This window comes from Dasypus novemcinctus, chromosome 5 (assembly GCF_030445035.2).
Source record: "Dasypus novemcinctus isolate mDasNov1 chromosome 5, mDasNov1.1.hap2, whole genome shotgun sequence".
Taxonomy (NCBI): Eukaryota; Metazoa; Chordata; class Mammalia; order Cingulata; family Dasypodidae; genus Dasypus; species Dasypus novemcinctus.
In genome coordinates, this window is record NC_080677.1 from 90,112,347 (window position 1) to 90,139,434 (window position 27,088).

The 27,088-nt window shown below is 35.8% G+C and overlaps 1 protein-coding gene across 9 annotated transcripts in view; it reads left to right on the plus strand.

Moving 5' to 3' along the window:
- The first annotated feature begins 1,165 nt into the window (after nucleotides 1-1,165).
- The window catches only part of FOXP2 (forkhead box P2), a 612,807-nt gene continuing 586,884 nt past the window's right edge, over nucleotides 1,166-27,088 (plus strand). For 3 of the 9 annotated variants that reach the window (XM_071215239.1, XM_058297226.2, XM_058297239.2), the window contains exon 1: nucleotides 1,325-1,604. The gene's annotated coding sequence lies outside the window, so the exon portion shown is untranslated. Of the gene's footprint in view, nucleotides 1,605-27,088 lie in introns of all 9 variants that reach the window. The other 6 variants (XM_058297231.2, XM_071215243.1, XM_058297230.2 and 3 more) reach the window with 6 other exon arrangements.

Genomic DNA, 27,088 nt, shown 5'->3' on the forward strand with positions numbered 1-27,088 from the left:
GCTTCAGAGGGAACTCCCACCCCAGTCACGCGTTCCATCTGGGGCTCCCCCTTGCCCTCCCTCGTCGCTTCCCCTGTCATCCCCCTCGGTCCCGCGGGGCCCCGCCGGCGGGTCGCGCTCTGCCGACAGGAGTGGTGACCCGAGTGCTGGAGGCCGGGTCCGCGCATCGCCTGCGCAGGCGCCTCGGCTTTGAAGTGTGCTCAGAGCGGGCTCTGGCAGTTTCTTCTTGCCTTTCATTCAGGTTACTTTGCTCCCCTCAGTCACTGATAGGGCCCGTCATGAAAGCCTCGGACCTTAGAAGTCCTAACTCAGCGGTCCCTTCCTTCCAAGCTCCGCCCAGCGCCACCGCAGCCTGGCCTGAAGCCGGTGACCAGGGTGAGCGACGGCGCGAAGCCTAAGAACTCGGGGGCCCAAGTGAGACAGGAGCCCCGACAACAACGAAGAGTGAGAAAGATACTCGGCTTCTCTCCAATCCAGGCCTCTGAGGCGTACACCGGGAAAAGAAAAACTAATGAGCGTTTTAACGTACGCTTGAGTTTCCCTTTCTGACTACCGTGTACTTTAACTCTCCGGCACCAAGGGTTTTGGATCCCTTCTAGGCTTTCTGCACTTCACGTGGAATCCCCTGTTTCATTTGCCAGCAGCTCCGTCTGCTGAGGGGACGGTACTTTGGGGACTGCCAAGAAGCAGCAGACACAACTCGGCTCTGCCAATACAGCATACGGTTTTGTTCTTTCCTCCCTCCCCACCCCCTTCCTAGACTCGCCTTCTGGGGCGAGCGGGAGGAGGCGGAGCAGGAGGTGGGGGAAGGGTAGGGGTGGGGGAAGATCTCGCGCAGAACAAACAAGTTCTCCAGCGACTTGTTTACATAGCAGGTGGACCTGACGTCAGCCAGGAGGCTGCGCTGCAAAGCCAAACAACATTGGGTCCCGCGTTCCCCATCCCTTAAAAAAATTGGGGGACCGGAGAAGATAGGTGGCTGGGAGAGGCAGGCGGGCTGATCAGTTAGTAGTTTCCAAACCACTTTTTGGATCAGTAACAACAACAATAACAACAGAAAGTAAAACAAAACAAAAAATGGCACAGCAACACTTGAGAATCCTCTGCGGCGTCCCTTCCCCCACCCCGCCCCTCGGAGGAGAGGCGGCTCCGCGCGCAGCGTGTGTATAGTTTGCATTGCCAACAACACGCGCGCGCGGCTGAGTGCGCGCACCCGCCAGCGCACATACACATACGCACACACATACACACATACAGGCACACACACAGATCCGGGTGGGGGGAGCGCCAGCGCGAGACAGCGTGAGCCTCCGAGAAAGCGCGAGACACGCCGGCGGGTGCAGCTCCGCGGCGGCCGCTGCGCCCCGGCTAGAGCCCCGCGCCACCCGCCACCCGCCAGCGAGCGCCAGTCCCGGTTATTTATGCGGCGGCCGCGTCCGCCGGCTGCAGCTTTCTGCGCTCCCCCCACGCCCCCGCCCCGGCGCGCCCCGCTCTCGCAGCAGCAGCTGTGGGGACTCGGCGCGTGGGTGTGTTCTTTGGGGGCATCTGCCTTGGCGGCACGGGTGCCACCTCCCGGGACGCTGCCCACGGCGTTCCCGGTCGCGGTAAGTTTCTTCGCCCTCACTCTGGAGCGCTGCACCTCCGCGCCCCGCCCGGTCCCAGCCACCCCCAGGCCCGGCTGGGCTGAGACTTTACTCCGCTCCGCTCTCCCGCGGTGGCGGCGGCAAAGTTTCGCCCCAGTGGCTGTGCTCCACGCGATCGGGCGAGTGTGACATGTGTCAAATTTTGGCCCGGCGTCGGGGTCTCGTTTCAGACCCAACATCACCACTTGTTGTTCTTTTTCATTTTGCTTTGTGAAGGGGGCAGGGGGAGTCGAGAGAGGGGCGATTGGTGGGGGCTTATGGATGAATTTTAGTTTTTAATATGCAAAATGTTGCCTCGTCCGGAAAGACAGCGGCTGGAGGAAAATGTGTGTCGAAACACCAGATGTGTTTGCTTACCCTGTTGTTTTGGTGTTTTTAATAGTTTATTGTCTCTTCCTCCTCTTCGCTTCCCCCTTGCTCCCCCCGGGAAGAGAAACAACAGTAAAACATCTGGTGTTTAGAAGCTCACACTTTATTGATCCAACTGCTGACCTTTATTTACTCAACTGGTCAAGTGCACGCTTCTCGTTTTTAAGTTAGGCACTTCAGCTCTTCATTTTAGAAGTACTCTGGGAACAAGAGAGGTGAAAAGACGCTCCTGTTTTTGGAGTGAAGAAACTCCTGGCCCCTAGTGACGTTTCGGGATAATCAAACATCTCAACTGCTGCCCTGATCACTCTCTTTCCTCTGTCCACGCGTTAGCGCGACCGCTTCACCCGGGATCTATCCCGATTTTAATTTTATTCTGCTTTGGAAAGGTCACCTAACTGCTCACTCTTTTATGGGTGCGTGTGGAGTGAAATTGCGCCATTCTTCGCGGGGGGGGAGGGGCGGGTTGAGCTGTGGGAAGGGGCGCAAACACCTTTCGGAGACAAGGAGGGCTTCTCGGTTGGCTTTTACCTGTAAATTTTCGGTGGCCCCGGGCGAGTTGTACGGCGAGCAGCACCGCTGGGTGGACTCTGACCTTTGCTGAGCACGGGACCCAACGCCCCTTAGCGCTCCGGGAGGCGCACGTGCTGCGGCAAAGCGGGCCAGACCCGCTGGGTGGCCGCGCGCGTCCGCCGCGCCCCCGCCAACCCCGCGCGCCTCTCAGCACCGGGTAGGTCAGAACGCGCCCTGACACCCGGAGAGCGGTGTGATTGGCTTTGTCCACCCTCATTTGCTGTGGGTGTTTGGGCCTCTCGAGAGCAGGGAGGAAAAGTTGCCTTAGTATCTTCAGATTTTGTGAGATCTTTAACTTCGTAAGTCTCTCAGGGCACCTGGCACACAGGGTAACACTTTTATTCGAAGGAACCTGAGTGCAAAGACACTTGCAGGTCTGGGGCATTTGGAAAGCGGAACTAGTTCATGTTTTGCCTAAGGATGAGTCAAGGGAGGCCGAACAGGACACGGTCTTAGAGGCTCCTCGGAATCCGGAATCCCCAAGGAACTAGACCCATCTGTGTATTTGTTTATTTAGCTTTGTAGCCAACAGATTGAAGCCACTTAGTGGACAGCTGCTCTCTGTAATAATCGTGTATTCCGCCCTACACATTTTCTCTCACCACATGTTGTGAAATCCAGACAGTTTCTTGATCTTGAGGATTATTCCTAGAGTACTGTTTGCTCCCAGGTGGGGAGCCATTCGCGACGTGAGGTGAGCGAAGTGACCTGGGCGAGGTCTCAGAACCGGCATGAGGAAGAAGGGCCTGTGAAAGGCTGTGGGAATGTGTAAGGTGTACACATAAATAGTCATCATGGATTCGGCAGTGCTTAAAGAGCTACCTCCTCAACAAGCCCAGAGTCTGCTTGGAAGAATAGTAAAAATAGTAGCAGGTAAGCCGAGGGAGAAAGTGACACCCAGGTGTCAAGTAGCTGAAGAGGACGTTTTCCACCTGGAAGTATTAGGAGAGATTTACTTTTAGAAAAACAAAAGTTTGCCTGGAAGGCACATCTTTGCACGTTCTCCTAACTCCGTTTGGTTAGGTAGCAGTGGAGACAGAAGGAGTGTGTTTTATTGCAAGCCTGTGTTAGAGGTCAAAATTGAGGTAAAGATGAGCTTTCAGATATTTTCATCTCGAAGTTTGCGTTGTGGCCTAACTCGGGAAAGGTTTTATGTTGTCAAGGGGCCTGTTTATCTTTTCTGTCTCTATGAGTTATGGATAAGCTGTTTTCTCTCAATGTACTGGAATTTTAAAATGTTTTTGTTAATGTTGTTAAACACAAGTTTTAAATGTATTTGTTTAATGCTCTAAACACAAACTTTAGTATTTTGATCTATTTATTATATACATTAGTAGAGTGACTATGGAGTTATAGTCAATATGATCATTATGATCATAAAATATCATTTCAGCGTTAGAGCTTTTAAAAGTCCTTTTGTTTCCTTTTCTCTTCTTTTCTTTTCCTTCCTTTTTCTTTCTTTCTTTTATTTCTTTTACTTACCTGGACTCATGTTCAGTAGTTGCTCAGCTCAATACTTCTTAAAGAACTCACTGTTTTATTGTTACCAAAAGTTAAGTGAAAGAAATGCCTAATTGTGATTAAGTTACTAACTCTTAAAGAGAAGACTAGAAACCTGCTGCTATGTCCCTGAAGGTAAGAGAGGACAGTCAATAAAAATAGATAACCTTTAAAGTTCACTTTTAAGTACAAGGATTTTTAAGGAAATTTTTTTTTTAGCATTCAATTTAAATATAAGGACAAGGTAACTACTTTCTTTTTATATGTAGACTATTAAAATGCTACCATTAAACTACAGTGGATACTAGAATAAATAGAGCAGTCGAGGGGAGAAAATATAATTAACAATTATGAACTATTTATCATTCTTTTTTCAAAATTCTTCAACTTATATTTTGGAATTCAGAATGATGGAAATTCTAGAATTGAATGTTGTTTTTCATAGACTACATAATCTGGAGTAGAAAGAAGCTTTAATTTCATTATGATATTAATAGATTTTTTAAATGATTGTATTTGAGTAAACTGTTCTTGAAGTTTTATTTCTTTTCATGGATGATAATGCAAAAGTTTTGCTTAAAAAAAGTAAAGTAAATCCTTGTGCATTTTCTAGAAACCTAAATAGGGGGAAAATTGTTGTTTGTGGCACACCATAAAAATAGGAAAGAGACACCATGTTTACAGATAACCTGTAATGAAAAGTTATATTTACTTTGTATAAGCAAAAATTCAAAAACACAAAAGGGCTCTCTTTTCATAGCTTTTTATATTGTAGTTTATGAAAAGCATATTTAAATATGTGAAAATAACTACAAGATTTGCTTGAGATGAATAGGGTAAATGACAGTACAATGAATGTAGCCAGACAAATTTACCAGACATTTTTATTTCAAAAGAAGATGTAAGAGATACAGAACTTAATTACATAAAAGGGATATTATTTTTGAGAGCTTAAGGATTTATAGTGGTTCTGCCTCATCACCCTTATCTATTTCTTTGTTGACAGTCTCACGTTAGATCATCTATATTATAATGCTGATGGGAAACTGACTGATGGAAGTCTTCCTGTATTTTCTCCCTCTTTGAGTTAAATCAGAAAGAGACCATTGATTTGTAAGAAGAGAAAGTGATTAAGGACTAAGGTCATCAAGAAGTTCTCTTGATATGATTGGTAATAGACAAAATTACAAATCACAGTTGACTTCAGAAATAATATTAATTCCATTACAATTACTGAAGACTAGTTTCTGGCATGCTTAAACTGATTTTTTTTTCCCCTGAATTTTTTAATAGGTGGTAGATAGGACCTAACATGCTTTAAACAATACCCAGATTACTTGCCCTTTGATTTTAAAAAAAAAGAAAAGTCTATTTTGTAAGTTAGGCCTGCTGTCTTATGATTTGCATAGTTTGTTAAAGGAACTTCAGTTATTAGCCCTTAATTCATGCAATTCAATCAAAGCTGATCAAATCCAAACTAGAAAGACTGTTGTTTATATACTTAAGGCTTCTGAAAAGGCAATGAAGGTGCTTGAAACTTTCTTTATATATGTTCCAGTGTTCACAGTCTGCAGATCATCTAATTCCTAATTACAATTTCATAAACTTAGTTTACTTATAAATCTGTTCTTTCTTCAGATGAAATAAGAAACATTTTCTTAGCTCCAACTATTTACTGGACTTAAGTAATATCATATCTGTAGTCTTAATCAAGTAAAATAACTTAAGTTCTTTTGTTTTGTTTTGTTTTTTTCTTTAATTATGCTGAGGTCACTTCATTGCTTTCTTATGGAGCTACTCCAAACCTTTAGGATCTACATTTGTTTTGCAAAACCTCAGATTGGACCCCATAACTATTTGCGTTTTTTTCTGTCTTAATTAAGCATAGTAGTTCTAGTAGTTAGGAGGGCTGTCTAAAAATACCATTACTCTCTTTTTTTTAATGTCTCATTGGTTTTGTGGAAATTCATTATTAGTGAGTTATATAAACATTCATATTATAGAATATTATTTCCTGTAGAATATTCCTGCCTTGCAGATATTCTTGTCTGTTAAAACAAATGGATACTTCCACTTATTTATTTATTTCTGCCTTGCCATTATCCTTGTTATGTATCTATTTTTGTGTATATATATCTCTAAATATGCTCTTTTGCTCTGCTCAGTGTATTTATCTACCCCCCTGCCCCAAAGTGTCCAGACAAAACTAACAAAAATGACAGAGTAACTGGTGAAATGTAAGAAAATATTATGACTAGCTAGGAGGTTAAATGTTACAACATTGAGATATTGGCTGGGTGTCTTCAGAGAAGATTTAGATTTATTATGTTCCAGCACTATTATTATTACAACAAAAATAAACCTGGCATCTTTGAATTTGTATGCAATGACTTATTTTCAATAGTAGTATTCATAAAAATGAGTTTTCTTTAAGAAGCTGCTTCAATAATTTGTTATCTCAAAAGTGATATTAAATGTTGGTCTAATAATTTTTAAGAGCATAACCTCAACTTTATAATTGGAATGCCTAAGACTGTGTTTAATTAAACAGATTTGCTTAGCAGTCAGCAGAATATATCTGTGCTCTAAAGTAAGGTATACTATTATAATCCACATTTCATTTTTAAAGCGACATATTTTCATGATCAACAGTTTATGATTCACTTTGAATCCTAATAGTTTCTCATTTTATATTTGTGAACTTCGTTTATTTTCTCTAAGTTGACTTGTATTTGTTCATTATCTCCATTTATCTAAAAGTATTTATCTAAAAGTATTAAAGTGCATTTTCTCTATAAATCATTCTATGGAGACCCAGGTTTAAACTTTTTAATTCCTTGATATTGGAAATATGTATTCCTGGGCCTATATTCAACTAGTGTTTGAATTCAACTCACCAATAAGTTGTACACTTTCCATTTCCTTCTATCCATCAGGGGTATCTAGAATATAATTTAATCCATTTCATCCATTAAATGGATAAATATATTATATGGAACTGACATCTTCATTCATTCTACTGTGGCAAATTATTTTCACTAGCAATAGTGAATATAATTTAAATGTTGAAAAAGCACATTGCTATGAAGCAAATGAATTCCTGGTGGGTTTAAAAGCTCTCTTCATTTTTGGCTTATTAGTGTTCCTCAATTTCCTCCAATTTCTATCTTGGAAGGCTTGAAATATACTTTGTAGAAGATAATGTTGATTTAAAATTTATTTAAGATTTAAGTGTTTCCTTTTTAAATGTTGTCTAACACAAGCCTAAAAGATTATACCATTAGAATGTCATACTTTTAAAAACTTTTCAGTAAGTTAAGGAAATTAACTTTGAATCCCTCCAATGAAAGCTGCTACTAGAACAACTTACTTTTCATGGCATTTGTTTCTTTTCTCAACTTTTGATCTATATATGGTAGTATTTTTTTGTGAGAGTTTTTTTTTTTTGGCATTATTTTATTTTTGCATCATTTTGGTACATACAACTACAGACATCTTTTTTCCAACTTCTTTTGACCTTAAAAAACTTTTTGAAGTATATTTTAAGGTACAGGAAAGAAATCAGTGCTAGACATTCTTGGGAAAGCATTTATAAAATCTCTCACTGGCAGAGAGTAAGGAGAAACTTACAGTGCACTAATACATATATCCTAACATCTTAGCATATGTAGACTGTCATAGAATCATCTCATTTAATAAAGAAGATCCCCAACATCTTTAAGAACTATTCCTCACTATTACTTCACCCAAATTTATGTTCCAGGATTTGGCAGATCTATATCTGTATGACTGTAGCTAACTCCTCATTTCCTTTATATTCTTCAATTCTTTCCCTTGCTCAGCCTGCCATTAGTTTAGCTCAACAAAAAAATTTCTTTGTTCCGTATGTGTAGTCACTATAACCACTGTTGCCAAACTGGTCGCATATACTATCATTTCTCATTGAACTATTTAGCGCACCCACTTAGTTCTTTTACCTTCTTCCCCTTTGTGGTACTACACCTTGTTCTCCACACAACAGAATTATCTTTACACAATATGTCTGATTGTGTCACTTTTTAAATTTAAAACCTTCCAATAGATTCTTATCTCTCTCAGAATAAAAGACAGAGAACTGACCTAAGTTCATTTTATTTGACTTGTACTATCTGACATGTCCTAGCATTTTTTTCTCATTCACTTCACTCTAGACAGATTGTCCTTTTTCATATTCCACTACACAGGATCAGCTGATTTCCAACTCAGAGCTTTTATTCACACTATTCTCTCGGTCTGGAATGCTCTACCCTTAGATTTTGTCACGTCTTCACCAACTTCAGGTCTCTGCTCAAATATATCCTTATTAGAGAGGACTTCTCCAACCAATCTATATAAAATAGCAAAGCCTCATCCATCACACTCTGTTGCCTTTACCATATATATTTTGCTCCATAGCAGTATCATCAAGTGATATTTCAAAAAGTTGTTTATTATCTGTTGCCTAAATGATAATGGATATTCCATGAAGTCAAGGAATTTGTTTTGTTCACTATTGTAGCTCAATGCCTCGAAGAGTTGCCTGGCACTGCTAAGAGTTTTATAAATAAATATTGCCTGGAGGAATTATTGACTCATTAGAGGCCGAAGAAATTACTTCTCTCTGTATCATTACATAACTTTTTCTTCATCACAAGGATGTATACATTAAATTAATTTCCTCTAACCATTTTTTAATTTTCTGAGAAACAATATAGCATTTAACTTTTGGATGTTGTGAGTGGATACTTATGCTATTAAACAACTCTCAATAGTTGAGTGTTTCAATCTAAGAATATTTAGCACAGGTTAAACTGACATTCAATCATATATATCAGTATACCTTAGCATAAATGGCTTAAATAGTATATCTAATAGCTGTGCTATAAATACAACATGGTCAAACTATTTCTGGGATTTTCTTTGTGGGAAAAGGTGGAGGGAAATAGTTGAAGACAAGTTCTCTTCTGAAAACCCTTATATTTGTCACTACATGTAGATGGCTTTCTTTTTGTTTTTGTTTTTTTTTGGCATTGGAACATATCATAAGTTTATGATTTCTATTTTCTTTTTCTTCTAGTATCTATCCTTAAACAGAGCAGACTGAGGTTAAGTGATTGATTTCATGAAAAGTCCAGCTCTCCAAATTTAAAATCCTACCTTAACTTGCTTAAATTGCTTTCAGATACTTATAATTAAGGCATAAATAAATGATAAAACTTTTCGTATGATGCCATACAAAGATCTACACAAATATCTCCTAATAAAATCAAGATCTTGTAGCTATCCTGCTCACATAATTAGTTTCTACATATTTAAAATTTGCACTAACTTGCTCAGCAATTTTATTCTAAATGTCCTGAGAATAAGGAAAGGAATCTATAATCTCTTATATTGATAATAAAGAAGGAGATCTCTCTTCTTGGCCTATTTCTTCTCATTTTTCTCTTTTCCTCTTACTTTCTCTACACTGAATTGTGAGATCTTCAAAATAGTCCTCGTATCTTTTTACATCACCAATAACTATGTGACCCTTGGGAAACTGAAGTGAAGCCAAGAGCGGTTTTAACGCATAATTCTCCTTCTCCCCTTCCTACACCCATGTTTGGTTTTTGTTTTTCTCATTAACTCACACCATTTGCCCCTCTTGCATTCTGCTTATATATCCAGCATCCTCCTTGTTGCCATCTGACTGTTCCAAGTCCCTTTGCATTCTCCTTTCATTGTTCCAAGTAGGAAGTTTTCATATTAAAGGATTTTTGAAATAATAATGTATATTAGGGTGTGAATGAAGATTATTAATTCTTCTGGAGAGTGTTTAATTATTATCCCAGAGAGTATAATAGTCAGCTTGGTTTATTCAGAGTTCCATGTTAAGTGCCACGTGACCTCCACTCTGATACTAAGTCTGCCTATAACTGTTGTATGATATTGGGTGAGTCTTGTCCCCCAAGATTAAAAAGATCCTTAATTAGCTTTTAGGCTACTTTCAACTAAAATCATTCCATGAAATACTTGGAATCAGATTTGAAGCTATGAATACTCTCCCCTTACTACCACATAAACATATGAATAAGAATAAATGGGGAAAAGACACTTCCTAAAATAAAATCAATTAAACAAAAATTGCCATAAATAACTTAAAATTCAAGAGGTTTTGGGGACCGGGTGTAGGTCAGTGGGTGAGTGTCCGTTTCCCTTGTAAGAGGTCTTAGGTTCAATTCCCGGTGCCTCCTAAAATACATACATACATACATATAAAAACCTTGTGGGGTGTTCCTTGTTTTTTATTTGTTTTCCAGTTGTTTTAGCCCACTAGGCATCTTCATTTCACCCCCCTCATCCTTTGTCAGAATGGAGCCTCCCCTGATTTAATGAGAATGTTGAAACAAGGAGAGAAGGTAGAGTTCAAGTGCAGTTGATCACTTTTGGATTAGGAAACATAAATAACCACTTGGTGGTCTCAGCCCTGAATGTTATGTCACTAATATTCAATAAATATTAATTTCTTCACAATTTTGTCTTGGTCCTAGCTTATTCATATATTTAGCTGTTGGCGGCACCAATCCAGAAATAAAGTGTAGATTTGGATAAACTCTGATAAACTTTGTCTTAAAATTAGAACTCCACTTCTTAATGGACTTAATATACATTCATTTTTATAAACCATATTAAATGTTGGTCCAGTCTATGAATTGTACATGGTCTAGTCTATAAATTGTATGCTTGAAAGTAGTTAAATGGGAAATTTTGAATGGTATATATATGTTACCATAATACAAAATTAAAAGAAGAAAAAAAGAAACATAATTCCAACTATAGGAATATTGCTTATCTTTGCCATAGTTTGGCTGAAAGGGAGGGCATTGGGGTTTGAATATAGCATACCATATAGTATAGTCTTGAGACATCTTTCTTTTTCCCCTGGGAACTGCTAACAAAACTTTTAGAGCCTCATTCAGTTAGTTTCTTCTCTGTCTCACCTTCATTCATGTGATGCACATAATCATGCCAAGTGTGCATATCCAATGAAGTAATGAAGTGTACTTCGATGGGAAGTGTGATCTTTTCTTTCCTTATCTGCTGTATTGTGACAATCATCCTGCTATGCAGATTCAGCATAATCAAGGAGAGGAGCAAGTATTCTTGCTTCTCAAAAGGTAGGGAATTATTAGTTGTAGTAGTTTTTAGGGCAATGGATGTAAGCTTCTGAATATTCGTATTTTAATATATTTTACTTTGTTTTAGAGAATGTATATTCCTGTGACTAAAAATTCACTTGACAGCCTGATTTTGTATTGTCCAAAGTAAGATGATTTTTAAAACTGTATTTTCTTGTACACTTTATAATTGTTTATTTCCAGAAAAGTATGCTTTTACATTATCCTCATATTATTTCTGATTCTTTGCTTCTTTGCCATTTTCAATAATTTCAACCTATCCTTAGACCTACATATATATTGCTTTAAGTATTCTACAAGCATAAGAAAGGCAATGCAATTTGTTGTTTCTAATTCTTATAGATTTTATATACCTAATCTCTTTGGTATCCTTCTAATTGTGTCCTGAAAACATCTCAGTCCCACTAGGCTGAAACAATGTGAAACTATAAAATATGCTTCCTTGTATTATACATTAAAGGAACATTATTATTATCAGGTTTTTTTTTTTAGGTTTTTGAGGGACAACTTGTTTATGTATATAAGATCAAATGTTAAATACAAATGTACAATAATAATAAAGATATATGGCAACAAAATACAAAATACATAAATAATAAAAATATTTAATGTTATTTTTTATTATTAAAATTATATTTCTATATGGGATATTTAAAAGAGTATGAATGGTAAATTTTATTGTTAAGTGTTAGACATTTATGAGAGAGTGAAAATACATGTGATTACTTAGAACTATTTGGTTTCATATTTTACATTTAATTTTAAAAAACAATCTTGAGTACTGTGCTGTGGGAATGATTTTCGTAATATTCTATCTCAAAATATTTTTTATTGTGATGTTTAAATGATATAAACTATATTGTAACTACTCATCTTTTACAAAGTTGTGTTAAACTCTTTAATTTTGTCTACTTTTATTAAATATAAATGTATATGCAGTAAATTTTACTCTTTTTAATGTTCGGTTCTTTATATTTTGCCAGACATATTCAGTTGTGTAACTACCAGCACAATTAAGATATATAACAGATCTGCCACCCCCTGAAATTCTTTCAAGTCCATTTTTGTCAACCCTTACTCATACTCTCCAGTGCTTGGTAATCACTGATCTGTTTTCTGTTTTCTGTCCCTGTAGTTTTGTCTTTTCAATATGTCATATAAATGGAATGAATTAATATGTAGCCTTTTCGGTCAACAATATGTATCCTTTTTAGTCAGAGTTCTTTCACTTAGCATAGTACATTTGCAATTCATTTATATTATGGTGTATAACAGTTTTGCCTACGCAAACTTGTATAGTTTATTGTTGCTGTCACAATTTCTTAGAGAACTTAGAATTTTTCTCTCACTTTTCATTCAAATGTATTTTAATACGGCCTGAAATTTTATTTTGGTTTACTTGCTTTCCTTGTTCCCACAGGTGTTTTTTTTTTTTTCATGCCTTTTCACTCTTTATCATTTGTTTGACTGGTTGAAAGATGTAAGACCCATTGTTTGCTAGTTCTTACAGAATAAAAAAGCGTATTCAAGTGTTTAATAATGTGCGCTCATTGATTCATTGACTTATTTATTTGATCTTCAATCACTGGACACCTAATAATTTCTTGATTATGTAAATGGAAAAACAAGTAAAAATGTTTTTTTTTTCCTTTAAAGTATCCAAGAATCCTAGAGTTAAAAGGGGTCTTTGAGATTGTGAAATTAATTTTCTAATGTCCCTTCTAAACCATAGGAAGATGGGGCTGGAGTTTGCCATCCCGGACCCTCTGTCAAATTGCCTGTGAGCTTGAGTATATGAAAAGAGAGTAATCTGAGACACAAATCAGAAAGGTGGGTGAGAAGTTTTCTGTTTGAGATGATGAAAAAGGAGGGGCAAAGAATATTGGTGATAGTATCACTGCATTTGAATATAATTAATACTACCGAATTGTGTACTTGAATTTGGTTCAAATGCACTGCATTTAAAGTGCATTGCAGTGGTTACTACAATTTTTTAAAAAAGGTGAACTGCTAAGAACAAATTGCCAGTTTGAAGGGATTAGGCTGAGTTGGAATAGAAACTGAGGGAGGCAAGAAAAGAGTGAAAATAGGCAAGAGGTTTGGAGAAATTTTCTGTGGGTTGGCTTTTTATGGAGAACAGTGTAAAAACATCTATATGTGAAGGAAGAATCCTCATCTCCACTGTCCTGGCTAGTTGCTTTAAAAACTTCTATGAATGAGGAGCTAGTTATCATAACATCCACATTTGGAAAAATGTAATCAATAGAAAATTCTTCCTTACATTGAATTGGAATCAATTAGATAGCCATTATTTCTAGCTCTGTAACTTTGGATTTACACAGAATATTTCACATAAATAACCTTTCAGATGTCTGGAAAGTTTTCCATCCCTACAAATCTTTTCTTTCTAAAGCAAAAGAAGTCAAGTTTCTTCACTAATTCCTGGTATACTATATAGATTTATTTTTCCCATCACTGTTCTGATCACTCTCTGGTTATGCAATGTGTCTATTTGCTGATGTTTCCCTTTAAAATGTTGTACCCATAGTTAAACACCATACTCAGAACTCCAACCTAGAAGAAAATTTATTTTTTGTAATAATGTTACATTGTTACTTGAACTGCATTTTTAATATGAATTGCAATTAATATGTACTTTTTATAGTTTATTTTAAAAACAGGTCTTTATCTCTTTAAATTTGTGTTATTTTAATTCAGGTATTCAGCATAAGATTTTTAAAAAATCCTGATTCTGTTATATATGTTAGCAGTTGTGTCACCATAATTTAGATTAATACATTTTATATCTATACTCAATTATTTATGAAAATACCAAACAGAGCAGGATTAACAATAGAGCCCCTTCTATATCTAGTGACAGTGGACCCCTTAAATTGCCATTAATCTTTTGGGTGTGATTATTTAGCTTCCAATATACATTTGAAAATAATCATAATAATCATTATAATAATGGCTAACTTTTTTGAGCGGTTTGTTTAAGTAGTTGTTTTCTAAGCACTTTATATATATTAATTCATTTAATCCTCATAATACTTATAAGAAGGTAGTGTTATTTTTCCCATATTATGAATGACAAACAGAATGTCAAGAGTTAAGAAATGTCTGACTTATTGTGATTCTAGCAATGGAAGAAATTACAGCATTGATATGAAGGCATTGGCCACTGGAGGTTCTGGGCACAGGGGGAGGGAAACGGGTATAATAGGGGACTTTTTTGCGACCTGGGAATCATTCTGAATGACGTTGCAATGACTGATATAGGCCATTTTATATCTTCCTAAAACATGCAGAATTTTGTGGGAGATGGTGTAGACTACACTGTGAACTGTGGTCCATGCTCAGTGGCAATGCCTCAAGGATGCATTTATCAATTGCAATGAATGTACCACACTGGTCAGGGATATTGTTATGTGGGAGGATGTGGGAGGTGTGGGGAGTGGGCAAATGGGAATTGCTATATTTTTGGTGTGACATTTATGTAATGTAAGTTTTTTAACATATAAAAAAATGTTTTAATTAAGGTCTGAGATTTTATTTTACTTGCCTATCACTGTTTCATGAGTGATGATAGAAGATACAGGACTCCTGGGTCAGAGATAAAGGGCTTTATTACTTACAGCACAGCAAGCAGCATGAGCTTCATGTTTTAATTTGGTTCCCCTTGACTTGCAAACCCCACAGAAGTTCCATAGAGGGGCTCAGATTCTTACTGCACACTCAGTGGGTTGTGTCACAGCTAAGGACCCCAAAGTTTAGGAACCCAATCTTTTATAATGGGCTGTAGACAAACCTGCTCTTTGTTCCAGAAGGAGAACTATCTCTTTCTTCCAAGGACGTTTTCCATACAAACATCCATGCAAAAGCAGTCCAGAACAAAAGTTGCCAGTGCCTTTGCTCACAAGACATGCAGAAATGAAAGAGACCCATGGAATTTGTCTCTCATCCCAGATGTTAAGAAACTTAACCAAAGTTACACAACCAATACGTGGACTTACCCCAAGTTGGCCACAAAAGATGTTCTCCATACTTGACTTGGTCCAGATATTGTACAGCTAAGGCATTTCTCTGATCCACTCATCTAATAACAATGTTAGAAAAGGAAGCAAGGTTTGGCATGGCTTATTTTTAACAAATTCATGGCAGGGTTTTTTGTTTTTAAGTGCTCACAAGCCATCTGTTTAATAACCTGTTCTAGAATTCTGTTGGGAAGTAGTGTCAAACTCATTAATCTTTATTTTCTATAATCCTTTTACCTTTAAAAAATAAAAGGACATTTGCCCCTCTTATGTATTATGTCTGCTCTCCTTTTGTTTGTACTGCTTACAAGGTTATCAACTATAGTCCTATGATAACATAAGATTTTTTTAATACCTGAAAAATATAATTCATGGGTCCTGTTTACCTAAACTTATTTAAAGTAACTTATTTTCCTTTTAGTAGTTATTAAGCTCTGGTTTCTTATTAATCCTTATTTGAATTTCCATTCCCCTTGAACATATTCCTTTTTGGTGGAGAAGATAAAAGCCACCTAAGATTTTAGAAGTTCTGTTTCATCTCAGCTGTCTGGTGAAAATTGTCACCAAATAGTGGGCTGATAACCCTTATTAATATCCCCCCATACCTAAATAGGATTCTGAAGTGTTCTGACATATATATATATATATATTTCTGTTTCAGGCCATTTTGAGCATTTATTCTGGCAGCTATGTGCTATGTTTCTATATTATTCCTTTGCTATGCTTATCACTTCTTAGGTAAAATGATCCTTGTGTAACTTCTGTGTTTCCTTGGATATTTTCTCATTTTTTCTTCATTAGTATCTTCTCAGCCTAGAGGGTAATAGTTTTACTTTCAATAATTTATTATTTCAACAGATAAGACTTATCCCAAGCCGTTTTTTTTATTTTAGAGTTTCATGCCAACCCATCATATATAGCAGGGGTCAGAAAACATTTCTATAAGGGGCTAGGAATCTTAAGCATTTCAGGCAATACTTCTCCATTGCAACTTTCCAACTGTGCTATCATAGATAGAAAGCAGCTACAGACAATACTAAACAATGAGTATTGCTGCATTCTGTTGAACTTTATAGACACGGAAGTTTGAATTTCATAAAATGTTCATATTCCACAAAATATTATTCTTTTGGTCTTCATTCAACTATTAAAAATATAAAAAACATTCCTACCTTGCAGGTAGGACATCAAAAATCAGACACTGGACCAGCATTAGACTATGAAGCATATTTTGCCTACACTGATATATGTTATACTTAGAATTATGAACTTAGACATGAACTTCCAAAAACTCTGTCACAAGCTCTTTAATGAAATAGTTCTTCCCTTTTCACAACAAATAAGTCAAAAGTAGTAGTTCTTATTGTTTCTTAAGTATTCAGAGAAAAGAAATGATCAGTAAGTCAATAATTTATTAGATGCTTCAGTATGGGCATTATTAGGAGTACTATGTAACCCTTGATAATAAAGTACAGTACCACCAGAGTTATCAGAGGTCTAGGTAGTAAACCAAGAATAACAGTCACATCATTTCTTCAGAGGACAGGGCAAAACAAAAAAAGTTAGAAAGGTCCCCAGGCAGGTAGAAGAATCATGAAGCATCACAACCAGCAGAAGCTACTTAACGTAGCTTAAAGCATGAGATCATGGTTTGGCATGGTCCAGAGCATTTTATATACTCCTTGGTAAGTCAAGAATGGGTAGACCAGAGACCTAAGATTAGATGAGCAAAGTATCTTGCCGAAATGGGAAATCTGAAAGCTAATTACACCAAGGCTCTCTCTCAATTAGCCAAAAGGGCTATTTGACAAGATATGCTTCTGTGCATTTGGATAAGGAAGATCTCCTAATATGTTTACTTCTGGTAGCTCTCTAGCTAGGATTCTTTGCTTAAGCATTCTAATATTTATTTGTTTATATTTTTAAAGATAACTAAAACTAATCTTGCAGCATTTGTCTCCGGGAATATTCTGTTCTTATATATGATGTAAACTTTGTAGCTTGCACAATCTGAGCTAGAGGAGATGGGGAAGATGGATGAAAAAACTAAGAATAAGGAATAGTAGTAAAGTTCTTTTCCTTGATGATTTCTCTTCCTTGCTATGTGCAAATACATAAGTCCCGCAGACTGACTTTTTTAAAATCCCAATTTATACCAACTCTCTTTTGACAGACCTGATTTTAGAGGTAGCATTTATTACTTTTTTATGTGAAAGATTTGTTAAATTGAACATCATTTCTGTTTCTTTCTTGGGTTTTGTTTCTTTTTCCTTCTACTCTTTAACATCTTGTATAATAACTTGTAATTTTTGATTCCCAGCTAAGCCACAATACCCATCTCCCCAAACTACCCTTCTGAACTAATCTTGACTTGTCTTTGTATTCTTTGAACTAAAGGTTCTCTGTGAACTCTTTCTTTATCATTTTAAGTCTCGGAAGACACACTCGTATCATATAACATTTATTTCCTCGTGAAATAACTTTGTTCAGAATTAATTGAATTTTATGTTTCTGAGTCTATCAGATTTTAGCGTCATTGGCCATTGTGTTGAATGAAAGTCCTTTTTTATGGTGTTTTGTTGTATGTTGCACCTTACCAAAATTGTGGTGAGAATGACTTTCAGAAGAAGGGGATTTTAAAATAAAGCATTTATGAAACCTCTTTAGAATTAAGACAACAAGGAGTGAAATATTTATGAGTCAGGGCATGGCGGTATGAGAAAATACAGTCAAGGCTGTGGTTTCATTACATTACTTACAGTATTTGTGTGACCTGAAAAACGAAAAGTGCAGAAGATCTAATGCAGTCAGGTATGGAGGCTGCTGAGATGTGCATAGCTAATGAACTATTATGGTCTTCTTCAGAGTGAAGTTCTCTTCTTATTTTTTTGAAAATGTTAGTAGAGGATAAAGAAGTACAATTAGAGGCAAAAATGCTGTTTGATGGCTTAGGCAAAACAAACTTAAGAAATATTTAATTGAAAAAAATTTTAATATGTACATTTGATAATTCTCTTTTTAATCACACTTTTCAACAAGAACACATAATTATTTCTATTTGTTAATTAATGTGTCAGTATGGTGGTGTAAAAAGTTAAGTAAATTTAGTGTGTTTTTTGATGTGTGGCAGTTGGATTCTCTCTTGTAAAATGCCTAAGTAAATTAGACAAACCAAGTTAAGTATAAATTTAGTTGAAGAAATACCTTTTATTGCTAGAAAATAAAAATATGTATTTAAACAAAGAGATCTGATATAGTGTTAACATAGTAAGTTTATAAAATGTTATAGGTGATATTTTTGAGTAAATATTTTAAATACAATTTAAATAACTGAATAATTAATAGGGATAATATGGCTAAATGATAGTATATGGTTACTGATAAAAATATACATATATAAATTATTTTATCTTCTAGAAGAGTAGTTCTCAAATTTTATTTTTTAGAAGAATCACTTAGGTGAAACTTAAAATGCAAACTTGTACATCTTACCTAGATAGTCTGATTCATAGCAGCACAGGAGAAGGACCAGAAATCTGCATTTTTAGAACACATCCGTGGTGATTCAAACAAATGATATACAGACCATACTTTTATGAACACCAAAGTAAAACATTATATGGCCTTTTTTTTCCCAGATAAATAAAGAAATTTAAATAGAACCCAAATGTTGGTGGTCATCAGAAATAAAATTGTAATTTAGAATATAAAAGATATAACTACTCCCTGTGAGAATAAATTCATAACCTCTAAGGTTGTAAGAAAATTTTCACCTACCTCCAATGTTTTTATTGATCCAGCAAACATTTAAAGTTTCAATTGCTAATCTAAAAGAGCAGAAGTCTACAACTTCACATATAGAAAAAAAAACTTATAAATTATAGAAAGTAGAAAATACTATTAACTTGTTTTAAAATAAGGCAGAGACAGAGAAGGAAAGAGAGGAGTGAGATTTAGAAAGAAATATTTGTGTTGTATGTGTATTTAATGCAATTTGTACCAATTGGTGTGTGTGTGATTTGTCCTGTGATATTTACTAAAAGTAAAGTTACTTATTTTTTGCTTCTTTGAGTTCAGTTTACCCATTTTCGTAGTGTCTGCCTTAAAATTATACAAAATAAAATTAATATTTGGGAAGTAGATGATGAATCACAGTGTTTTTCAATCAAACTTATTGGAAGTCTACACAGCCTTTGAAAGATAGTCATTCGGCTGTTTAGAATTTGAAGCACATGTTTTCTATAGGAAAAAAATGTTCTAAATATTGATTGATTTGTGATGAGAGAATTGATAGAAAATTATGTTATAATACTAGCATTTAAGTCAGAAAAAAATTATTTATTTATTTTACATACTTGTGGTGGATGCTAACCAAGTTCTTGAGTTTCTTCCCAGTCAGCCAGAGGCTGTCTCTTTTTTTTTGTAAATTCTTGGTGTACTAAGAGATCTTTTAATCATATAGTTCCCAAACCTTGTGCCTTCAGTCTCTCTCCTGGATCATCAGGGGAAATGTAACACTTCATGTTTCCCACAGAAGTTAGAAAGAGAAGGACCTTAGGGTTGGGATGTAGTTTTGGGTTTGGGGTTGGGCTAGACACATGAGCATGAGGTTCTAACTTTATAAGAAGCTGATGAAGAAGGTAGGAGAAAAGAAAAAAAGGAAGGAGGAGAAGGAAATAAAATCAAGTTACCTTTGGGCTAACAGGAAGGCAAACTGGTTGGATTAGACTGTCTGGGGTGGTTGTAGAAGAAGAAAGTGGTTTGGTCATAGACCCCACATTTTCAGAACATGGCTAGTTGGAGTTCAGAGGCAGTTTAAGGAGCAAGGACTGTTACCAGTTCGTTAATCCCTCATCCCTGGAACACATTCATTTAATAAATCAAAAAGAGGAAAGCAAACAGGAGGGGAAACAAAAGTGACCCTAACCCTTTCACTGCTGAATTCAGTTATCTACCCATAGTATCATAATGACCAAACTATGGACACTTGAAGAGCAATATTAACATTTCATATTTGCAAAACATTTTATAGTTAATAAAACTTTCCTGTAATATCTAATTATATCTTTGAAATAATTCTATAAGATAATTCAGGCAGATATATGCTTTCTGCAGATGAGGAAACTAAATAATGGAAATTATTGTTTACTCAAGTTTTAATGACTAGTCAGCAAAGCCCAGACTTGAGCATAATTTTCTTTTTCCTTTATATATCACACAACATCTCATGATCTGGAATTTGAATCTTCAGAATGCCTCGTGCATATTAACAGTCTGGGGGGCAAATGCAATGTCTTCAATTTTTTTGTAGTCCTTTGCAGCATTAGTACACACAGTAGAGACCCAGCAGTAATATTTATTAACTGAGATGTGGGCCAGACATCATGGAAAGCAGAATGCTTTGCATCAGACAGATGGGGAGCAAATCCCGGGCTCAGCCACATGACCTTTGGGAAGTTATCTCTCGATCTAACTTTCTCATCTTTAAACTAAGGATTAAAACACCTATCTTGTGATATTTTTGTTTGAATTAAAAATAACATTATTGTTAAAATAACGTTTGGCATCCACTAAATCCCAGCACACAGTAGCTAGGATTTAGTGGATGCCAATGATAACTATTGGTGTTACCACTGTCCTTTTTTCTGCCCTCCTCCCCCTTTTCATGCAGGAGTGATTTTGTTTGTTGACTTTGTTTTGTATGATTTTCTTATTTAAAAATAGACTGTGAGAGTTTAGGATGGGGTAACCTGTTTCTGCTAAGGGAAAATATTCATACCTGACTGTGAATTCTGGGTAGAAAGGGAAATATGCATTTTTGCCAGAAACAAATGTATCGTGTTCTCATTTCTTATCCCTTTTGGTCAGGCAGGTAAGTTACAAACAGTTAATCCAGGAATGTTCTTTAGAGGAAAATCTGACTTTCTGGATGTTCTCAGATGTCAAATATTGTCTCTGTCTGAACCGTCTATCCTTGGAAACCTGATATCTGAAACTTAAAAGTTAATTTAGAAATTTGTTTGTGGTATTCAAAGTGAAATTACAATTGTTTATTCATGAAGTTCTCTGAAGCTATTAGATGTGGCAGAACTAGATGTTCCCCATTTTATTTTGATTGTCTAAACTTTACTGCATTTTCTGTTTTTTTAAATTCATCAAAAGCCTATGGTCTTACTGATTTACTTTAAATATGATGTTTTTAGAATAATAAATTCATCATTACAAGTCTCATTTTCTGGACAAATACATTTGTAAGCAGTCTTACATAATAAATTTAAAATATTCCTCTTTTCCAGGCATCACTTGTGACTCCTGTTAGTATTTTATATGTATTCTGGTAGTGGGTTTATGTAAAATGATTCCTTTGTTGTTTTATTCAATGTCATAGGTCCTGTTCTGAGGACCTTTTCCTGTGCCTACAGCTAAGCTGGGGATTTTACTCTTAATTTGGCTATGATTTAAATTTATGGAGCCAGCTTTCCTGGTTCTGAAATGGAATAATCTCCTATTTTTATAATAAGGGTAATTAATTACATTTCTTTTGGATTAGAATCCTCTCCTTTATGTCTTATAACCCAGACCATTTTATTCTATGATATGAGCTCTTCATAGAAGACTGCAGTGGTCTTGTAATACATTATTCTGTATGTACTATAGAGTATTCTTTTACATGTACACAATTGGGCAGATTAGGGTGAAAAATATTGGACTTTTCCCTATTAGGTCTATGGCATTAAGAGCATTTTGAACATACTTTCACTCTCATCTATCTACCCTCCCCTTCAGCACTAGGCAAGTACATTAGATAATTCAGTCAAATGAGCATAATGCCCTTTCCCATTTGTCTGGAAATAATTATTTACTGAGGAGATATGTGCACAGTGGAAGAAAGGTTTGGCAATGGTACATATTCTTTAGCTTGTTGGTGTTGGGGAGCATAAGTTAGTAATCCTTTAATAAAAAGCACATGCTCAAAAAGTGGTTACAGTATGTGGGTAGTAACTATTCTTATACAGGACTGTGTCATGGGAAGTGCTTCATTTCCATTGGGAATAATAGATTAATTTAAAACAGTGCACGATTTATGTAATGGTTGGTTTCAGGCTCTAGCCCAGCCTTAGAAATATCTATTTTAAAATGTAGAAGCTTGGCATTCCATTGTACTTACTTAGAGGTAAACTTTAGTAAAATTCTAAAGTAAATATTTGCTTAAGATTACTGCTGAGTAATTTATATCTGATTTTAAGCAACTAAAGAAAGATAAACATAAAACTATACTGCTTAGGCAAAGTCACATAACCTAGCAAGAATATCATTGTTTGGCTACTTTAAATTCTTTCCACATATTTGTCACATATATTGTTTACTCAACTAAAAAAAATTTAAGTATGAGCCATGTTGAATTTTCAATTAAAGTTTAGCACTATAAAGTTTATTTTTGGGACATAGCCTCTCTTTTGTTTGTTATCACCAAGGTTGTTGCCTTTAGAATTAATTGACCTGACTTTATAAAGTATTACTTACCTACAATTTAGAGATGAAGTTATTTTCAGTATCAAGCCCAGTGCCTGGCACAAAGTATGGGGACGTTCTGAATATATATAAACCTTGTCTATCCCTTCTCCCCATAAGCAGTTGCTTATGTTTTTACTGATTGACCTTTTGCTTTTGTTACTTTTTTTTTGGCAAGATATTGTGAATTTTTAAAAAGTTTTTAAGAATTCTTTTTTGGATTCTGCCTAATATTATCCTTAAAGCCATTAGACTTGATTGTTCTTAGAGGTTATATTTTAGGATTAAGGAGTTGGAGGTTTTTGCAAAATGCAGATTATGTAAGTGCATGTTTAGATGTAAGAATTAGAACATATGTCTATGGTACACCTTTATACACAGAATTTCGTTAGCATTTGCATGAAAAATTTGTCTGTTGAGGTAATGTGTTAAAATTGTTTTGTTGGCAAATTACAATTTATCAACAGACCAGTGCTTTCAAAAAATAATTTCTACATTCCTAAATGCCTATATTAGTTCTAAAGTAAGTAACCATTTAATTGCTATATTTAATCTATTAAAAATAGGTTACATAGAATAATAAACTTATATAGCAATATTTTTGTCTCCTCTGTTCTTAGGGAAACAATTAAACCTGCACATTTAACATATTAAGCATTCATAGGATTATAATTTAATGGAAATAATACAAAAGAACGCTAAAACATTTGGTATTTTATTTGGAATTTTTTTTGGGGGGGATAAGTACTTTGTATTCCTCGTCCAAACTCTAAACGGTGTTCAGTGGATTAGAGGTCCCAAAAAACACCAAAGAGATATTGAATATTTTGTTGTGCTGCAAGTTCATTTGCTTCAATAAAAAATATCATTATAAAGAACAGGGTCTATGTTTGTGTTTATAATGATATTAAATTTATTAATCTATTTTAAAATGTTTTTGTATTTCACAATATAGTTTGAATTATATATGTCACTGATAAGTGCGGGGAAAATTTCTTTTTAAATTAGTGAATAAGTATATATTTTTTCACAGATCATGTATTATGAATTTATATATATATTCCTATAATACTAGGCATTTTGTCTCATCTTTATATCATGATGCAGTCATATAAATCAGAACAGCAAAATAGTTACCTGAAGAGTACTTGTAATCAAAATAAGAATGCAGTGTGTTAAACTACAAGTAGTTTAGAAGTTTTATCTTTCTACAAACTTGAGACTGCTTGAAGAGACTTTAGACTGATTTTTCTGAAAGGACAACTAGGTGAGCCATCTAAATTTTGTAACTTTAGGAAACCAAGAATTATGTTTAAATCAGTATAGAATTTGAAAATGTTTTATGCTTTAAATATTAGCTTTTAATCATAAATGTCAGTCAGTGCATTCATTTCCACTTTAGCTCTTCTCTTGCAACTTATTTTTGTTAAAAATGTTTAAAGGAAAAATTCCCTAATACATTTTTAAAAACAAAGTGTATGTACTTTATTTATTGTTAACCAGTAAACATCTGTCAGAAGTTATAGTGTTAATTTCATCTGAAGGGAAATCTCATATATTAAGATAGAGATCTCTTTTATTTCTATGAGAGTGTTAAGAATTTAGGATTTGAGCATTTGCTGTGGCATATGGTGCATTTTCTGTCCTATTTTGTATACCAGCCCATTAAGAGGAGAAAGTGAAGTAAGTAATCTAAAAATAACTCTGCTGTTGGCCTAATTTAACAACAACAACAAAAAAGTCTTCTGTGCATAAGTTCCACATTTTGTCTCCCCTGGTAAAAAATCTCCAAAGCATTCTGCCACCTATTCACAGAACAACATCTCGTTTGGCAGCATAATTGCAGCCAGAAGAGCTGATTTGACTTTTTCTATAGTTCTGTGTGCTAGCCCTGTCATAGTACAAATCTCATCAGCCCAATGAAACCCACCTTACCCTATTCAGGGTGTGCACACTCCCTTTCCAAAACACATTCATTTTCCCAAAACCTTATACTTCTGTATTAAATCTGAATTGGTGCTTTAAAAAAACCAATGAGATTAAAGTATTTTATTAAAACTAATCACAGGAGGTATGTGCGTGTTTTTGAAATTTTTTTTGACCTATTCAACTCATCTTTAAATTATTTTGTCATGGGACATTTGAAAATAGTAATAACTTGTAAAACAATACAAGTGCAATGTGTTTCTTTCATCTTTACCTTTTCTTTGGTGATTTTTGTCACTTTGATTATACTATTTACTGTTTCACAGATTGACATTTTTGTATTTTTCAGCATCTTGTTTTTCTCACAGGACTCCTTGGTGTAGAAATCAAAAGATAACAGTTCTATTTCTAGCTTTAAGTTTTGGGCATTTTGGGCACTTTGTATGATAATGCATTCAGTATTTATTAGAGATACAAAGGTCCTCAAGGCCCTGAGTGTGAAACGTCAATAGTGAAACGATGCATTTCTTCCTGGTAGGAGAATTAATTGGCCTTGATATATTTAAAGGCTTTTACACTTAAATTCTAAGGATTTTTTTTCCTGCCATGAGAGCTTTAAGAATTTAGGAGTGAGCATTTGCTGTGGCATATGGTACATTTTACATTTTGAAATAATTTTGAATCCTACACAGGCATTCATTCACTGATATGTTGGACTGGTATGAGCTTAGACACTCACAAAGGATACGTTAGCTCTTAAAAAGATGAAGTGTAGAACAGATAGGAAAGAAACTTTGTTAAAGAGTAACTGATTCAAGTATTAGAAGGAGTGGAAAAAGAATAAGTGGCAGATATGTTAGGGAGCTCCTGGGGTAGATTGTTAAATTAATGGCCTGCAATGAATCACCTTGACTGACTTGGGATGTGAATTGCTTTCACCAATAGCACATAGCAAATATAAGGCAAGTAGAAACTTGATAAGTATCTGCACATTAGAGCTTGCCCTCTTGGATTGCTAGTGTCACTGTGGGAAGAAACCTGGTCTAGCCTCTTGGAAGGTGAAAGCCCAGTCTATTCAAGGCCGAGCAATCCCAGGTGAGCTCTGTCCCCCACTGACCTACAAGGTGAATGCAACTACATGAGCAAGCCTATGCCAGATCAGAAGAACAACCACATAGCTAACTCCAAGAATCAGTAGAAATAATAAATTGTTGCTGTTTTAAACAGCCATATTTTGGGGTGGCTTATTATGCAACAATTGGCCATGTATACGAGAACTTAAATTTTAAATCTTTTTCTCTGTTTGCCTTTCATAGATGTTGCTTTGGTAACATTTATTCAGTACCTATTATCTATAAAACACTGTATCTAATTGCAGATGGTTTAATATATATTTATATTTTTATTGTCATTGTCAGGGCAAAATGAGATTTGTTTCTTTAGATTTCCAGGAGGAAGGAGAAATCTCAAAGTAAGGGAACCAGTCATAACATTCGAAGATCACACCCATTTGGCATGTTCTGGTGTGCTGCATATGAGGATTCTTTACTGCTCCATGTATCCTCATAGGAGCAATTTACCCTAAGAGAGGACAGATTGGAGGTCTATAGACTTTACCACGGCAGTAGATTGCCATAAGAAAAGTAAGTGCCTATTCAGTTAGAAGTCATTGCTGCTCAGATTGACACTATTGACCTCTCCACTATAGGAATTTGTGCCAGAGTTCTAGGAGGGAGGACTGGTACCTAAAAAAGAAGCAACACTGAGATGTTCCTCTGTTAGACTTCATGGAAATAATGCAGTTATATTTTCTGACTAATGCACAAGAGTGTGGCACAAGTGGGAGGGGAGGATATTCTTGGTTCACTTCAATAAAGTTCCTTTGAATTACATTGGAACACAATACTGAAGAGTGATCCTAGATTGGAAACATTAGGCATTGGAACAGTGCATGAATAACCTAGGCAGTAGGGCTGCCGGTACCAAGAAGGAATAGGAATGTGGTCCCTGCTTTTTTAACAGCTTATGCCTGTTGCGAAGATGTCCTTCACATGCCTGAAGATGTGAGTGATCATGGTCAGGAGCAAGGAGAGAAGGAAGTCTCCATTTGGAGCTTGGAGAAATGTATGAATGAAGACCGATGAGAAACCTCTAGGAACTTAATAACTTATTTGGGAGGCATATGAAGGATGTTGGTGTACTTGTGGCTGTGTGCAGATTTACCATTATCATGGCCACTAATTTGACAGTTTTGCTTTCCCAGCCTGACATGGCCTGGGAGAACACGAATTACTCTTGTATGTATCTATTGAGTTCAATCTACTTCTGTTGT